The sequence below is a fragment of the Sceloporus undulatus genome, chromosome 6 (assembly GCF_019175285.1).
Source record: "Sceloporus undulatus isolate JIND9_A2432 ecotype Alabama chromosome 6, SceUnd_v1.1, whole genome shotgun sequence".
Lineage (NCBI taxonomy): Eukaryota > Metazoa > Chordata > Lepidosauria > Squamata > Phrynosomatidae > Sceloporus > Sceloporus undulatus.
Genome location: NC_056527.1, coordinates 66310134 through 66329351, shown reverse-complemented (window position 1 = coordinate 66329351; position 19218 = coordinate 66310134). Strand labels below are relative to the sequence as shown.

The 19218-nt window shown below is 44.5% G+C and overlaps 1 protein-coding gene across 1 annotated transcript in view; it reads right to left on the bottom strand.

Annotated features, from left to right (window-relative positions):
* Positions 1 to 19218, bottom strand: part of HECW1 (HECT, C2 and WW domain containing E3 ubiquitin protein ligase 1) — a 249198-nt gene that overhangs the window by 93598 nt on the left and 136382 nt on the right. The gene's annotated exons all lie outside the window — the stretch shown is intronic.

Below are 19218 nucleotides of genomic sequence, written 5' to 3'. Positions count from 1 at the left end.
CAGAAGGATGCAAGCCTGAGACAAGCCTGAGATAAGTCTAAGCCCCTGGCTGGTATTGAACCCCCAACCTTATGGTTTGTGAGTGAATGGCTGCAGTACAGACATTTAACCATTGAGCCACCAGGGCTCTTAATATATGAAGATTTTGGAGTTTTGTAGGCCACTAGTTGGACATCTGAGCCCAGGGCAATTTGAGCACAGTTCTTCACTCAAAGTGGTCTGCAGGCTAGTCCATCTCAGCTGATTTCTTTATGTAAACATTGTAAATATCTGTTTTGATGTCTTGTATAAATGAATTCTTGACTTCCAGGACACTTAATGCTAAAATTAGTAGCATGAATCCAATACTAACCTTAATGTAATAACTGCCTTTGTTTTGAGAAAGATTTTGCAAAAACAGACCACTATCCTAGCTATGATATCAAATGGTGAACAAATCCAGCTGCTCTCCAATTCTCACTTAAAACTGTAATTTCAGCCTTTTGAACAGTGCAAAGTCACTAGTTAAAGCAATGCCATTGCAAAATCACTCTGTTCACTGCATTTTCAACATTTTGAAACAGGAATCACCATTTGCCAAGGACTAGGATCAGCTGTCTCAGGATCCTAGAAGGCAGTACTCTCCATCCCCCTCCCAACTCCCCCAAATTGGGAGTTTAATTTTTTTCAGCTAAAATGGCCAATCGCCCCCAAAGTCTGTGGGAACTATCTGGCCATTTTACTTTGTTTTTTGTACCTCTCATCTGTTCCATGCCTAGATCAGGCTACCCTCCAAACCATGAAGAAAATGATCAGATGGTCATTTACTGTTTGGAAAAAAGCCCCACCAAGTCTTTAAAAGATGGAGATATCCCTAGGGATGGAGATGTCCCTAAAGCTCCCAGATGTAGTGAAGTTGCACCTGTGGAGGTGGTGTGTGCAACTGCCCATCTGGGGGGCAAACAGTATTTACCCTATATTTATCCTAGTTTTGCAAGAGATTGTAGAGGGCATGAAGAGCCTAGGGAGTGGGGTGGAGTTCAAGCCAGCCTTTGGACCACATACTGCATAGGTAGCTATGTAATCCATAGACACAGCTGTCTCAGAGCAATTCTGGGGCTACTGAAAATATTCCAAAATGCTGAAAGAAATACATAGTCCCAAATACTGAAAAGTCAAAAATACAAAGCATTAAATAAATTTTACTACCTGCTCACTCTGAGCAATATCTCTGTGAAGAAATTAAGCACAACTAAGAAGTAATCAGTCTGTTTTGATTTTTAGGAAAAACAGAAGATCCTTACTCTGTCTCACACAAGAATAGTAAAACAGGAACTCAAGTTAAGCCAGAGTTGTGAAAAATTACAATCGGCCCTTCGTATACACAGATTTTTTATACACGGATTCAAGCATCCACGGTTTGAAAATGTTCCAAAAAAGTATAAATTTCAAATATCAAACCTTGATTTTCCATTTTTATAAGGGACACCATTTTGTTATGTCATTATATTTAATGGGACTTTGAGCATCCACGGATTTTGTTATCCACGAGGGATCTTGGAACCAAACCCCAGCGTATAACAAGGGTCCACTGTACTTTATTGGACTACAACTCCTAAAATCCCCCAACCAGCATTGCCAATATTTGGCAGGGGATTCTGAGAATCATAGTCCAAAACTGTAATGTTTGTAAGCTAGAACTTTCACTGCTTGTAACACTTTAAAAAACTTCTGAGTCTGAATGTCCCTTTCTGTAGTTTCATCCTAGCTTTGCAAGTCCTGCTTGATCTGGCTTGTTTTCAGCTGTACATAAACACAACTCAGGTCATGTCTGATTGTCTCAGAGGAGATGTCATATTTTCACACACAGGTGTGTGCAGAAGGGAAAAGTATGAGAAGAAAAATAAATGAAACTGTGTGCTGTGAAACTGTGGCATACTAAATCCAGACTGAGTAGTCTATTCATAGTTACAGCATTTGCTAATAAAAGAAAAAGCTGACTCTTGATCTCCTGTTTCATCTTGTTGTGACTGATAGAAATTGACCTGAGAATGCTGTACAGAATATGCAGAAGTAAACACAGAAGTTCACAGAAGGCAATTAGGAGCTGCAGGAATCCATTTTTCTTTCTGCTGACTCCTCATAAAGTGCAACCCAAGGCAATAATTCATTATTTTTGCCACCAAACTTCAGGGCTTTGCTGAATTATCAGTTTGTTACAACAAACCAGACAACATGCAGAGATAGCTGTGTTGGCCGTTTAACAAATAGAAACAAAAAACCCACCAGTGATACCTTTACTGGCCGACTGAAATGCACAATATACATGTTGCAAGGTTTTGAATCTTCATGGGCTTCTTCATCAGGCAAGATGTTACAAACCAAACAGGAGAGGGGGGAAAAATTGGAGATGTTAGTCAGATGCCTGCATGTTGTTTCAGTCGGTAGTAAAGATGTTATGATGGCGAAGATATCTTTTGCAGGCAGGCTCCTCCCCCTCTGGCCATGCGGCAATAGGGAGATTTTCAAAGTCAAACTACAACAAACTATTTCATCTTCCAGCTCTGAGGAAAATTAAGTGTTCAGGTTTCAGGATTCCATAGGTGGCCTGGCCAGCAGTCTGCTGGGATGAGTATGAGTGTGTGTGTGTGTGTATGAAGGTGAGTGACTGAGACAGAGTAAGGATTCTGTTAGTGTACCATCTACCTTGATATTCAAAGTTCTGCTTCCTGAGCTAGCTGAGTTGGTCTTGGTGGTGGTACAGTATTAGAGTCCTCTGGCTTGTTGTGTTGGGGGACTTCAACATGCCTGCTGAGGTCACTGTTGGGAAAAGTTCAGGCCTTCATGTCCTCCATGATGACCATGGGTCTGTCCCAAGCAACATTCAGTGTCCCCCATGCTGCAGGATAAGGACAGGTTGCTTACCTGTAACAGTATTTCTTCGAGTGGTCATCTGCGAATACATACAAATGGGTTTCACTGCGCCTGCGCAGTGCTGCTCGGAACCTACTGGAATCACTGGGCAAAGTTTACTTTGCAACATATAGAAACTTTTTGGCGGTAACTCCACCCACCCGTTATAAGGCCCCTGCCTTCCCGCTCTTTTCCCCAGTTCCGCAATTTTTCCGCCAAGCAGGCGATGGAAAGAGCCAATGTGAGCAGGACACTGAGGGGACGGACAGGTGGGATTTGTATGTATTCGCAGATGACCACTCGAAGAAATACTGTTACAGGTAAGCAACCTGTCCTTCTTCTTTGTGGTCTCTGCGAATCATACAAATGGGTTTAGACTGACAAGCTCAGGTATGCGGCGGAGGGAGTGTCCTGAAACCAAGGCTATGGTAAAACAAAGGTATATTTATTACAATAATAAACACCTTGAACCATAAAGGAGTCAGTCTCTTGTTTTTGCACAAACCAAACATAGCAACAACATTGCTAAACCTGAGAAGGGAACCAGAGGTCGTGCAAGACCAGTCCCACAGGAAATGTGCAAACCAACGTTCAACAGAATGTAAACAGTGGCATATGTACATAAGTGCCAAACACAAACCATCAGCAGTGCAATCAATGCAACCCTGAAACCAACACAGCCCTCCCGAAAGCTGCGTCTCGGATGGCCCTGGTGTCCAACCTATAATGTTTAATAAAAGTCAGAGGTTGGGACCAGACAGCAGCCTTGCAGACATCCTCCAAGGGGATTCCCGACAGGAATGCCGAGGATGCTGACATTGCCCTTGTAGAATGAGACCGAACCCTGCCAGGGAGAGGTTTGCCCAGCAGTTCATAGCAGAGGTGGATGGTACCAGCCACCCATTTGGAAAACCTCTGCGCAGACACGGGCAACCCTTTTTTCGGTTCCGAGTAGCATTGGAAAAGTCTCTTGGACCAACTGGAGGCAGCAGTTCTGTCCAAGTAAAACGCCAGTGCTCTTCTGACATCAAGAGAGTGCAGGCTCCGCTCCGCCTCCGAAGTCGGGTTGGAAGTGAGGGTCGGTAACACAATGTCCTGGCACATGTGGAAAGCAGACACAACCTTAGGCAAGAAAGTAATGTCTGTCCTGAGAACCACTTTGTCCTTGTGGAACCTCAGGAAGGGCTGGTCCCTTCGCAAGGCGCAAAGTTCGCCCGCACGGCGGGCAGAGGTGATGGCCACCAGAAAAGCGGTTTTCCAAGTCAATAGTCTCAAGTCCGCTGTGGCCATTGGTTCAAAGGGCTTGGATTGGAGGGCAGACAGTACTGCCTCCAGGCTCCAAGCCGGTGCTGGTACCGACACAGGAGGATGCAAATTGGCACATCCCTTAAGGAACCCCTTCACCAAGGGGTCCTTGAAAAAGGAAGCCCTCCCCCCGAACTGGTACTTGGCACAAATGGCAGACAAATAGCACTTGATGGATGCGAGGCACAGCCCCTCATCCAAAAGCACCATCAAAAACTCCAGCACCACTGGAGTGGACACCTGAGTAGGAGACAAGCCCTTTTGATCTAGGAAAGAGATAAACCTCTTCCATTTCAGGGCATAGGACCGCTGGGTGGAAGGTTTCCTCGCAGCCAGGATCACCGTCCTCACTGCCTCTGGCAGGGCAGTCAGGGCTGAATCCTCCAGGCTACCAGCGGCAGGCTCTCGATGTCCGGGTGGAGGATCCGTCTGTCCTGAATCGACAGCAGGTCCGGACAAGGGTCGAGACGGAGGAAGCATCTCCTGGAGAGGTGGAGAAGGGGTGCGAACCACGGCTGTCTCGGCCACCACGGGGTGATCAGGATCGCATGCGAGTGGTCCGTGGTCATCTTGGACACCACCCTGATGATGAGAGGGAACGGAGGGAAAGCGTAGAGAAGCTCCCCCGTCCAGAGGAAGGTGAACGCGTCTCCGAGGGATCCGTCCATTCGCTTCCTGGAGCAGAACTGGGGACAGTGGCTGTTCCACCTGGTCGCGAAGAGGTCGATCCGGGGATTTCCCCACCGGTCGAAGAGGTCGCTGACCGTCTCGGGATGGAGCCTCCACTCGTGGCACACCCAGGGGGATCTGCTGAGGCGATCCGCCAGCTCGTTGTCCTCCCCGGGGAGATGAATCGCCTGGAGGAGGACACGTCTTTGGATGCACCAATCCCAGATGCGGAGAGTGAGGTCGAGCAGGGTCTTTGACTTGGTGCCTCCTTGTTTGTTGATGTAGTACATCACGGTGGTGTTGTCCGTCCTGAGGAGGACCACCTTGCCTGCGACCACTGATTCGAATGACCTCAGTGCCTTCTCCACTGCCAGCATCTCGAGAGCGTTGATGTGGAGCAACTTGTCCTGGGCAGACCATTTGTCTTTGACAACGAGGTCGAGCAGGTGGGCGCCCCATCCCTCCAGGGATGCATCTGTTGTCAGGGTCAGCTGGGGCTGAGGTTGATGAAATGGCATTCCGATGCAAACGTTGTGGGACTCCAACCACCACTTGAGGGAGGTGGCTACAGGTCTCGGTACCGTGAGCCACTTGGTCGGAGGGTCTCTCATCGGGGAGAAGGCTGAGAGGAACCAGGACTGAAGAGGCCGAAGACGGAGTCTTGACCATGGTGTGACAAACGTTGTCGATGCCATGTGGCCCAAGGCGACTTGGACATCTCTGGCTCTCACCCTTCTGTGAGAGATGCAAAACCCGATCGACGTCGTCAGTGTCTGGAAACGGTCCGGAGGAAGAAATGCGGAGCATGTTTCGGAGTCGAGGATGGCCCCGATGAACTTGACCTGTTTGGAAGGTGTGAGATGGGACTTTTCTTGGTTGATGACCAAACCGAGGGAGTCTAAAAGGTGTAAGGCGAATGAGAGTGCCTCCTGCAGTTCTCTCTGGGATTCGGCAGCGAACAGCCAGTCGTCCAGGTAAGGGAAGACCATGAACCCTCTTTGATGGAGGTAAGCCACCACCGGTGCCATGCACTTGGTGAAGACTCTCGGTGCCGTGGCAAGGCCGTTGTAATGGTACGAGGCGGAGCCTACAGTGAAGGCGAGGAATCTTCGGTGAGACTCCCGGATCCCGATGTGGAAGTAAGCATCCTTCAGGTCGACGGTTGCAAACCACAGGCCCTGATGGAGGAGAGGTAGAATGGATGCCAGGGTTACCATTCGAAAACGACGGTATTCAAGGAAAAGATTCAACTGTCTCAAGTCCAGGATGGGCCTGATGCCCCCATCTGCCTTCGGTACCGTAAAGTACCTGGAGAAAAAAGCCCTAGGGCATTGTTCGGGGGGGTAAAGGGGAAATTGCCCCTTTATCCAGTAGAGTGTGCACTTCGTCGAGAAGGGTGCCCGAGGGGAGGGTGGACATAAACGCTCCGGTTGGAGGGAGCTCTTGGAACTTGAGGGCATATCCTCTGCGGATGATGTTAAGAACCCACGAGTCCGATGTTATGGAAGCCCAGGTGTTAATGAAGGGCTTCAGGATGTCCAAAAAGAATAAGGGCGAGGGGGAAACGAAGTGCGCCACATCCTTTCAGGCTCTCTTCTTCCCCTGGTTGGTCTCCTGCCGGCGGGACTTGCGGTACCGAGGCGGGAAATTCCGGCGGCCAGAGGAGGAGGAAGACTGTGAGGGGTAACGGCGCCTCTGCGAGCCCTGCTGCTGAGGCTGTCGGTCCTGAGAAAAGGAGCCCTGGGACTGACCTTGCGGTGGCCAAGGACGTTGCCTCCTTCTGAAGGGCGAGATGGGGGTCGATGACATCCCGTGTTTCTTAGCTGCCGCCTTCATTCTGAACTTGCGGTTCGGACGCTCGTCAGTGTCGGCGTGGAAAAGGCCGGTACCGTCCAGAGGCATGTCCTCGATTGCCGATTTAACATTGGCATTGAGGTCGGACCCCCTCAGCCAGGTGTGTCGGCGCAAAGCCAGCGATGCTGCCATACCTCTACCCGCGCAGTCGGCGACGTTCCTGGAGGCAGTGATGATCCAGCTCCCGATGGATTGGGCCTCATCGTGGATCTCCACCAGGCAGTGTTGGACCTCATCCGGAACATCGGGGATGATGGGCGAAATCCCTTCCATCAAGGCTTGGATGTAAGCCCCCATGCAGGCGTTATAGTTTATGGCCTTAACAGTGAGGGCAGCCGAAGAGTAGGCCTTTTTTGCTAGGTCATCTATCTTCTTGGCCTCTCGGTCTGCTGGGGACGTCGCCTATTTCGGCACGAAGGTCTGCTGTGCCCCCTCTACAATTGCCGAGTTTGGCTTAGGATGGTCGGCCAACCACGGACAGCCCGGCGGGGAGATCCGGTACAGCACCTCGACCTTTCTGGAGGACGCGGCGAGCGAAGTCGGAGCATCCCATGACCTCTGGACAATGGATTGCAAGAACGGCAGCATTGGAATGCAGGGTGGCGTGGGGACACGACCGAGGACCCGGCGCTCTACAGGATCACGGGCCTCTTCCTCCTGTGGGGAAAGCTCGATGTCGAGAGTCCGGCACATCTTAATGATGTGCTCGCTGAAGGAGCGGACATCATCGGTTGGCGACGAGGAGCCCGGTTGATGCATCGCCTGTGGTGAGGGCGGGTCGGATGGGTCTTCCTCTCCGTCCGAAGGTTCCCGCGATGGAGGCAAAGGATCCTGCTCGGAATCGGAGTCAGACGTCAGAGGGATGTCTGTCACCTTGGCTCGGGATGGGGTGCGCGTCGGGATCTGCGGCACTGGTGGCTCGGGAGGCGGGCGACGAGGTACCGAGGAAGAAGCCACAGCGTGGGAGGGTCGCGGTAGATCTCCCTGGGAAATCGTCGGGCACAAGTTAAGCCTGGTGAAATCTCTGAAGGCTGTCTCTTTGGGGACTGACATGTAGTACCTCTGAGTCTCAGCATCAAAGAACATGTCAGGAACTGGCCCTTGAGACTTGTCCACGTCAGAACGAGGATCAGCATCCTCCACATCAGAATGGAGGGGGAGTGGAGATGGTTCCCTCTGAAGGGAAGCAGGCTCGGTGGGGAGGTCTTGAGCTGGCGGCAGCGGTGTGGACAGTACCGAGGTCACATGGACTGAGGCCGACATCTCCGGACGCGGGGCGGGCCATCTCTGAGCCGTCCTTGGAGGGGGAGCGGTGCTTACGTGAAGCACGTTCCTTCGATTTAGCCGGGCGCTTTGATCCGGTGTGGTCCTTGGTCTTTTTCGGTGGAGCCGCTTAGGTCTCCTCCTTATGGTGTCTCTTCCTAGAGGACATCGGAGGTCCCATCTGGTCCTCGGAGGGGAAGAAGGGATTGTCCGGCAAATCATGCAGGACAACGGGTCCCTTGGAATGAGCCTTGGCAGGCTTGGTCCTCTCCGATGGTGCCGCCTTGGAGGAAGATGACCCCGTCTCGGGCAACTTGGATGCGGGCCGAGCTGCCTTCGACGACGCCTTGGAGGACGGTGGCGGAGCGATCCGGACCTCCGTCTCGACCTGCTCTCTCGAGCGCGAGCCCTCCGGGGATGGCTTCCTCCCGGATCTCTCTCTGGGCTCGAAACCCTCAGTCCCCGAGGTTTTCAGGGGGTGCTTGGAGGGTTCGTCGGTGACACTGGGCCTCGAGGGACCACGGGTCACATCGGAGGTGGTCGGAGACCGTGTCCCGGCCGGGACAGAGACCACACTTGAAACGCTGGCCCGGGACGACGAGGCAGATGGTGCGGCCGGCGGGAGTGATGAGGAGCGGGGACGTCCCTCCCGGACCTTTCCCAGGGCGATAGCAGAAGTCAGCCGGGACTCCCGGTTCTTCCCAGCTTGGGAGGACAGAGACTTACAGAGATGACAGGCTCTGGCATCATGGTCCCTTCCCAGGCAAAACAGACAGGAGGAGTGAGGGTCCTGGACGGGCACCTTGCCCCCGCAGACATCACATTTCTTGAAGGGTGCAGGCATCCTTCCGAGTCGTCAAATCCAAGGGAGAGTCAAAGCGAAGTCAAAACAAGCCGAAAGGTCCGAAGTTACCGGGGCGGGAGAAAGTAGAGTGGTCAAAAACAGTCCGAGGTCAAGTGAAAGTGATTCCGATTGCAAGCTAAAGCGAGCGAAGTTCCCTGAAGCAGCTAGCGCGGCGGAAAAAAGGAACTGGGGAAAAGAGCGGGAAGGCAGGGGCCTTATAACGGGTGGGCGGAGTTACCGCCAAAAAGTTTCTATATGTTGCAAAGTAAACTTTGCCCAGTGATTCCAGTAGGTTCCGAGCAGCACTGCGCAGGCGCAGTGAAACCCATTTGTATGATTCGCAGAGACCATGAAGAAGAAACTCTGGATCACTGGAGAAGGCGTTTATGCAACATAAGGGCAGTTAAACTGGTGGAGGGCCAGTTCAGCTGCCACAAGAGGCTTCTGCATAATCCTGATCCTGAATCAGGACTGCACTCAGTTTTCTTCAGAAGACTGCATGTTTCGCAGGATCATCAGCGTCACTACCACCATCGCTGCCACCACCACCATCACAAGTTTCACTGAATCAGCACCAATATCACAATCACCATTAAGTAGTATTTAATTTTTTTCCTCATTATGGTAAGGCTTTATGTGTGAGTCTACTATAAAGGTAAAGGTACTGTACTCTCTTAACATGAATATCTAGTTGTAACCAACTGTAGGGGGCGGTGCTCATCTCCATTAATAAGCTGAAGAGCCAGTGTTGTCTGAGGACTGCTCATTTGGCCAGCATGACTGCCCTGACCACTGTTACCTTCCCACCGAAGTGGTACCTACTGTATTTATCTACTTGCATTTGCATGCTTTCTTTTTTGAAAAATTAAATTCTTTATTGCTTTTAAAAAACATATAACATAGAATGTCATGTAAACATGTAAACACTTTCAATCAAGACATTTATCATAAACACAAATTACCTAAACACCAACAAGCTAAACATAAAAAACATTTTAAATAATGACTTCCAAATCTATAGTGACTGCTGTTTCTGTTTCTTAGACATTCTTCTACTGATATCTGTTAATCATTGCATCTTCTCTTGTTCTGCAATTCTCCTTATAGGTAAACTGTATCTTTATTGGACTGAAATTATTTCAGTTATATAATTAATTAAATGCTTAATTACTTTCCCCTTTCTTTATATGTATATTTACCCAGTTTAGTACTTCTTATTTACAATATTACATATTATACTTCACTACTCTCTCTCTCTCTCTCTCTCTCTCTCTCTCTCTCTATATATATATATATATATATATAATCGTTCATACAGTTCATTGCTTCTTATCCTTGCTCAGATTTTTGATGCCAAAATGGTTTCAAACATTCTGTGACAGGGGACCAGTCCTCTTTAAATTTACCTAGAGAACCAGACTTAATCAAATAGGCCAGTTTATCATTTTCCATCAGATCATATATTTTCCAAATTCAATCCAGTACATCTGGTAATTCTTCTTTGAATTTCTTAGGATAAACTATTCTTGCTGCACTTATATAAAACGGGATTCCTCTCTATCTTTTTCTGTCTCTTTACTAATTACTCCCAATAGAAAAGCTTTAGGTTCTTTCTGAAGCTTTAATTGCAATATTTCGGCAAATACCTTTTGAATTAACTCCCAGTATTGTTTAGCCTTCAGGCAGAACCACCATATATGTAACATAGTGCCTTTCTCCTTACTATATTTCCAGCAACTATCACTTAGATTTTTATATATTTGAGATAGTCTGTTCGGAGCCAGGTACCATCTAAAATGCATTTTAAAGTACTTTCCCCTCAGATCAGTACATACCGTGTACTTTATTATTGTCTGCCAGTCTCCCCCTCCCCACTCTTCCATTAAGATATTTTCCCTGCAGTCTCTGGCCCATTTTAACATGCAGTCTTGAATGCATTCTGGCTCCATTTCTATTTTTAGTAATTCTTAATAAAGTTTAGAAACAGTTCTGCTGTCTGCTCCTACTAATATTATCTCCAAGTCTGTCTTTTCCATGGCTATCTCATATAGTTTCTTGTCCATTTTAAACCTCTATAAGAACTGTCTGTATAAATATCATTGATACTGTATTTATACCACTGTTCCGCTCTTCTTGTGTTTTCATAATTCCCTTCATTTCCCTCAAACAACAGGTCTTTATATGTCACCCGCCTTTATGTTATTATTTCTTCTCTCTGATAATAAAGCTTTGTTAATAAAGACCCACAGTGGGATCTTCCTGTTAACATAAGCTTTATATTTTTGCCATATCCTAAATAATGATTTCCTAACAAAGTGATTCAGAAAATCTTTGTTAACGTTTACTTTGCTATAAAACATCTAGGCATGCCAGATAAAACAGCTATCTATCCCTTCTAACTGCAGTAACTTTCTATGTATTTTTCAAGGTAATCCACTCCTTTAACCAATGTAGGCATGACACATACTAATTTTATTTTAAAACAAGGCAGATCAAGTCGTCCTCTTTCTACTTTGTCCTGCAGCAGTCTGAATCTTATTCTGATTCCCCCCACCAGCCCACATGAATCTCTGTATACAGTATCTCTCTGCCACTCTAAAAAGGTGTAACAATAATCAAAATAGGTATGGACTGAAATAAAAATAACTCGGGGAGCACATTCATTTTGATTGACGCAATCCTTCCTAGGAGGGATATGTTAGTCTTATTCCATCTATACATATCATCTGTGATTCCATGCCATACTTTCTCGTAACTGTTTCTAAAAAGATCTGAATTTGTAGATGTAATTGTGATGCCTAGATATTTAATCTTTTTTCTACTTTGAAATTTGTTTTTACTCTAATTTTTCTTGATCTTCCTTTGTCAAGTTAATTGCTAAAATTTTAGTTTTATCTTTATTAATCTAAAATTCTGTAAACTGACCATATTCCCTTAATTTATGGAATAATATAGTAATTTCTTCTAGTGGATTTGCCAAGTATATTACTATGTCATCAGCATACATTTTTAGTTTATATTCATGCTGTTTAATTTTAACTCCACTTATTGAGTTATCTTCTCTGATACTTGTGTTCAAGATTTCTAAAGTTGTAATAAATGTTCCTCTTCTAAGTCCTTCGTTTCCCTCCCATTAATAATCAGTGTGGCTGTTTGCATTCTATATATAGCCTCTGTTGCTGAATTGGAAAGTATCTTCAATCAGCATTTTCCTCAATGTCTCTATCATAAAGTTCCAATTAACTTTATCAAACACCTTTTTGGCATCGAGAAACATTATTGCTGATTGTTTGTCTTTTTCCCTGTCATGATACTTGATAATAACTATCAAGTTTCTTGTGTTTGTTTTAAGACGTCTATTTGGTAAGAATCCTGATTGATCCTCATTTATCAGAGCTTGCAAATTTTTAAAAAATCTCTCTGCAAAGATTTTATAATCATTGTTCAATAGTGAAATCAGTCTAAATGTTTTGACCTCTAGCACCTCTTTATCTTTTTGGGGGATAAGAACAATATTGACTGACTTCCATGCATCTGGCATACACTTTCACCATTTGGAGCCATGGAGAAGGAGAGCAGAATGTGTTTTTGAATTACAGACAGAATAGGGAAACTTAAAACTAGTTGAAAAGGACTTCTCCATTTTTGAACAGACAGTGACACTGAAAAGGGTCTTAGTTTTTGTAGCTGCCCAAATGCATGCAGTGTTTATACCCCATGAACTGCAACCTTAGATGGACTCTGCTCTGACAAAAAATCCTATGTACACTTATTCAGAAATAAGTCCCAGAAAGTGCAATAGTGTTTTCTCCCACACAAGTGTGCACAGACACTACAGTCTTATACATGACACTACCTAATGTAAGGGCTCCTACAGATTATCTGAAAAGCACTGCACAGTGTTACATTTACTGAATGTGAGTAACCTTGAGGTTTTGTTTTTGTTGTTAACTGCCCTCGAGTCGATCTCAACTCATGGGGACCCTATGGATGAGACATCTCCAAGACCCTCTGTCCTCCATTGCTCTGCTTAATTCCTGCAACTCCATACCCATGACCGTCTTAATCAAGTCATCCATCTAGCATGTGGCCTTCCTCTCTTCCTACTTCCCTCCACCTTTCCCAGCATTATTGTCTTTTCCAGTGAGTCCTTCCTTGTCATGATGTGTCCAAAGTACAACAGCCTCAGTTTGGTCATCTTGACTTCCAGGGAGGTTTCCGCGTTGATCTGCTCTAGGACCCATTTGTTTGTCCTTATAAATGTTCATGGGATCCTCAGCACTCTTCTCCAGCACCACATCTCAAATGAATGGATTTTCTTCCTATCTTCTTTCTTCAATGTCCAGCTTTCACATCCATACATGGCAATAGGGAATGCAATGGCTTGTATGAGTCCGACTTTTGTGCTCAGTTGTATATCTTTGCATTTTACAATCTTTTCTAGTTCTTTCATAGCCACCCTTCCCTGAGTAAGATCCCCATTTCTATCAATGCTTTATTCCCAGGTATGGGAATTCTTTTACTATTTCTATTTCTTCATTGTCTAGGTTGAACTTGTGAAGATTTTTTTTAAAAGCATGCATAAACTACTCAGAATTCATAGTGATGCTGAAAATTACGTGTGTGAGAGGTGAGATGCTTAATGGCTCACAATTCTGTGCACCTCAAGTGTCTACTCTAATGCAGAAATACATTAGAAATCTTCTCTTCAGTTATTCTTGGCTGATTCATATGGGGATCAGGAAGAGAACAAGCCAGAACAGACAGTTTTTTTAAAAAGGGACAGCTAAAGGCAGTAGGGAATCAATACTTGTGATGTGAACACTCATTCTGCTTTCCTCTTTGGTGATCATATTTTCCAGGTTAGTCATAAGGTAGGAAGTTTCTTCAGCATCTTGCTGCTTTTACTCAATAGCTGGTGTTTACTTATACCTTAGAAACCAAGATGATTCCCAAATCACTTCCCAGTATCTTAAAACTATTGTCTGACTCCTGTAAAAATGACATCTGATGAAAATGCTGACCTGTAACATATCCATTACATTAAGGCTGGCATTCCATTCCATGGCACAACTTATGATTTTTTAAAATCCACAATAAATATATATATCTGCCTTTTGACTCTCCCACTTTTCTTTACTACACCAAAGTATATTTCTGGTGTGGGAAACATGCTCTAGGGGAATAAGAGTCTGTCAGTTAACTGGCTTTTGAGTTAAAAAGAAATTGGGCCATGCAGTCTTGTAATGGTGACCTGGTTTTCTTTTTGCCTGAAGGCAGATAGCTGCTTGCTGCTGAGAATTGTGCTTCCAAGGAAAAAAAATCACAGCTGTATACAGAATGAGGTTGCTCACTAATGGAAAAGCCTCCTGTCATTTGCAAATTGTTTCTTGGCTGTAAGACTTCACAAACAACAACAGTCAAATACATTTAGAGTAGGGTCTCAATGGGAGCATGATCTGGACACTATTTCAAGCTCTGCAAAAAGCAATCACTTCTTCCAAGATGGAAAGTGTGGGAAGTGGGTGAAAATATCCACTCATTCAGAATAAAGGCAGGAAGCATGCCTTACTGTGGAATCCTTAAGATGCTTCCTAAAAACACCGGAGTTCCTTAGAACATAATTTGGAAACCACTTCTTCATTTTAAGCCTCCACCTAATATTGGATATGTGGAAAAGTAAAGGAAGCATACAATTCATACTGTATTTCTCATTTAATTAAATAAAACAAACATATTTTCTCATTAGTACAAATTAACAACAGAACATTTTATAACAAACAGGCCGTACCAGAGGAATACTCCAATTTTAAACATTTTATTGAAAAATCAGCCCCAACACTGGCACCTTTTAACTTTCCTCGAATCGAGATTTTGCCACCTTTTTCTTAGACAATATGCAACCTATGGTACATGAGCAAATATACAGTTCCAGGAGAAATTCATCTTTCCAACACATAAAGCTATGGGAAATCCAATGTAGTGAGTCTTCCAGCATGAAAATCTGACATTTGCTTTTTCAGTCTTACAACTAGGAGAGCTGGATATGAAGTCTAGCTCATTTGTTGCACGGAGAATATAGTTCATGGGAAAAGAGTACGGGTCTAATTTGTGAGAGCTACCATAACAGCACAAGAAGGACCATAATTAGTATTCCAGGTACATTTACTACATCTGAGACAGTGAGTTTGTGGCCTTCCAAAAGTTCTGGAATATAACTCCTAAGTACATTTATTTATAATAGTTTGTCTTGAAAACAAAGGCCTGATACAGACAGGCCAAAATAAAACTGCTTCGAGTCATTTTGGACTTATGCTGTTTAAATGATACATGTGTCCTAAGAGTCCAGAAGCCGCACCAAAGCCACATTACAGTCCTAAGGACTGGTGTGCAGCTTTGGTGCAGCTTCCATATGCTTAGGATGCATGCATCATTGAAACACCACACCTTCAAAGTGACCTGAAGCAGCTTTATTTTGGCCTGTCTGTATATAGGGCCTAAGATTGATAGTTTAAAGGTCTGTACATAAACTGAAAGCATACAACAAAACATCTGTTCTACAGTGAATACAAGCACTGCTGGCAGCAAAAGGTCCTCATTCTTTCAGCAATAGTTTTGTGACCACCAAAAAGCAAAGATGTTCCAGGCAGCTTACACAGTTAGTGTTTAGTGATGGCTAAAAGTAAACGTTTTCATCAAATGTGAATATTAATTGGATTTTCTAAGGCCCTTTCTAGAAGGGCCTTTTAGTACGTACTGTGTACATACTAGGTTTGCTCGGGGGTGTCTCTTTCAGACACTCCCAACCCTAGTATGTACACAGTACATACAAAATGGCAGTATCCACTCTACATGGGCGCCGCCATTAGGACATCATGACCATGCCGCCTCCATATGGGGTGGTGCGGACGTGACGTCCCGGTGCCCTTTCCGCAGCGCAGTAAGGAGCTCCGAAACGGAGCTCCTTCCTGGGTTTGTGGTGCTGGCGCAGACTTTACACAGCTGTGCCAGCATCACAAAAGAGAAAGGGGCCAAGTGGCCCCTTTCTCCTTTCCCACCACTGCTGGGGTGTCCTTGGGGCTTCCAGCCCCAAGGATACCCCTTTCCAGGCCGTGGGAAACGGCCTTTTGCCGCTTCCCGCGACCTGGAAAAGTGGCAGATCAGGGCCTCAGGCCTGCCACTGTAGCAGCTGAGGCCTCGATCCATCGGGAAAAAGGGGCAGGTAAAGGCCGCCCCAAAGGGGCAGTCTGTAACGTGCCAAAGATTACTTTCCCCACTAATATCAGAACTCTCATCTGAAGTTTCTTGTTTTCCTTTTATTTTGACTGACCTCTGCTTCTTCCAGAAAACCCCAAGATTTCCACAACACAAGCAGTTTTTTGGGGTGGGGGAATATACAGTCACCACTCCATTTTCATGGACCTTGAGTCCACGGTTTCAGTACTTTGTGGACCAGCAAGTGGGGAGGGTTAAAATGGCATGCGCACCTGTGAGTACACAGCCATTCAAGCCAATGAGGTGTGTGTGTGTGTGTGCGTATATATGCGTGTGTGTATACACACACACACACAATTTTTCCAGGCAAAGCATTCTCTGAAGATGCCAGCCACAGATGCTGGCAAAATGTCAGAAAGAAACTCTGCTAGAACATGGCCACATAGCCCGAAAAACCCACAAAAAACTATGGATGCCGGCCATGAAAGCCTTCGACTTAACAATACTTTTATTTTCAGAACAGTATTCCAAATCACCCAATATCCTTCATTTGTTATGGACAACACATTTCATTGTCTACCCCAACATGGACATGTCCAGGCTGTCTGGTGGAGATGAGTGTAATGGTCAACATTTGAAAGGTTTCACATTGGGTAGGACTGATACAATTTAACAGAACCACACACCTCAATCCAAATTCTCATGGTAAGGTTAACTACCAGAACTTTCCAATTCACAAAAGTTAAAACTGGAGCATCAGAGAAACATGTGGCAATGCTTTGATCATGACTTTTTGGAAGTCCTTTTATTATCCAGTTACTAATTAAACCATTTTGATATGCCTTTCCTTGCTAAATTTCATGTGCTTTCTAATGTCTGTTCTTGCCTATACCCAGTATAAGACTTCTAGCATCTAACAATGGCACCCACCCACCTCCTAATTACATTCTTGCAGTGCCAAGCTGTGTCTTTATTTAATAATTACCAGTCCACTAAATAACAGTTTTGTAGTACAATGTGTACCAAAAGAATCATTTAGCATCTGTCTTAGTAGCAAATTAAACTATAGTGGCTGAAATTTAAGGATTTTTATGTGTTACTGCCCATCCTTCAAGCAGAGGTAGTTTTTGAATAACACTGGAGTTATTCACAGTCAGAAATTCACTGATGAAACAGAATTTTCTCTCTCTCAACAGACTAGAAACTTAAGACGACATTTATTCATAGTCTGTTACAAGTAAAAACTTGCTTGAAGTATTTTGGGACCACCTTGGCAAAAACAACAATAACAAAAGAAATAAACACAGGGACAACTCTATGAATAGTAAACTAAAGATTATTGAGTGTTTCAGCCATTATATTTTTTCAATGGCACATGCCTAATGCCAGATATCTAGAATTAAGGAATTAAACATCTTGAAGATTGTATTGTATTTTCATTGCATAATGTTCTTCTAGAACTTCTTGTACACATTATGCCTTCTGATACACTGGGTGGCAGATACAAATGAATTTCAGATTTCCATCATATGTGTGGTCTGAATTAGATGAAGAATCTAACTCATTATGTTTTAAAATGTCCTTTATGATGAACTATGAAAAAGATTCTTCAAAGTCCTCTGCATATATTAGCAGTCAGTTCTGAACAGAAAATACTCTGTTTTTAATGGGAAGACCATTACCCTTTTGTGACTTACAAAGCAGTTTTGAGTGCATTAGCAGTAAGAAAAAGTATTGCAAAGGATAGGGATAGGTGGTTTTGGAGAATCATTGATATAATAAACAGTATCCCCCCTTTTTAAAGCTTAAATTAGGATGTCTTCTGTACTGGATGAAACAAATATTATTTTAACTTATAGAACATCTGGCCCTCTATATCCATTGATTCTTTATCATGGATTCAACTATCCACAACTATCCACCTTCCAAAAAGCAAACGTTGATTTTGCCATTTTATATATGGCACACCATTTTACTGTATTTAATGGGACCTGAGCACCCACAGATTTTGGTTCCTGGAATCAAACCCTGGCGCATACCAAAGGCCCCCAGGATTTTGATTAATATTTTATATCATTATAACATTTCTAATGGGAATTTCATATGGAAAGCTTTCTTAGAAGTTGCCTTTCTGATGTCCTCTAGATCAGTGGTTCCCAAACTTTACTTTAACTCCCAGAATTCCTGACTGTTGGCCAAGCTGGCTGGAGCTTCTGAATATGAAAATCCAAAACATATGGAGGACCAAAGTTTGGGAAAACTACTCTAGATGTTTTGGACTACAACTCTCTTTACTTCCATCCAGCAAGGCCAACATTCAGATCTAATATGGGTTTTCTAGTGCAACAAAATCTGGAAGATTATAGTACAGTCTGCCCTTGCCATATGTGAGGGATCCATTCTAGACCCCCCCCCCCACGTAAGGCAAATTTTGCGTATGCTGGAGTCCTGTTGAGTTGAATGGTGCTTTGCTCCCATTTTGTCTCTCACCATCCACGTAAGCTTAAAACCATGGACAATGAGGGCACATATGCCAAGGGCACACTGTAATAACAGCTACATTTCTATACCGCTTCATACTGAACTAAGCAGTCTCCAAGCGGTTTACAATGTGTAAGCTAATTGCCCCCAACAAGCCGGGTACTTATTTTAGTAACCTTGGAAGGATGCCAGGCTGAGTCGACCCTGTAACCTCTGGTTGGAAACGAACTCACAACCTTGTGGCTGTGAAGGAGTGGCTGCAGTACCAGCATTTAATCACTGCACCACCAGGGCTCCCTTTAGGTTAAGGAAGGCTAGACCAGTTTCTCAAAGCAGCTGTTTTAAAATTGATAATGCTGAAGATGATGCCAACAACAGCAAGAACATGGCAAGAATATTATTATACAGGCCTGCAAAATTAAGAGTCATAAACATTTGTAAAAATAATGTATGCTAGTTTGTATAGGAATTTGGCATTCTAAATACAAAAATTTGCTCCATCATGTACAGTGTTTTCACAACTTACTTTGATGTTTCTATTTTGTATAATATATGACTGAATGAAATGATCTTACAAAGAATTATCCTGCAAAGAGTAAGGAAGGGGTCAAGGTCTTCTATGAGACTTTTGAAAAGATTTTAATTTGCTGATACGAAGCACAAAAATGCATTCAAAAGCACTAAAAGAAATTGCA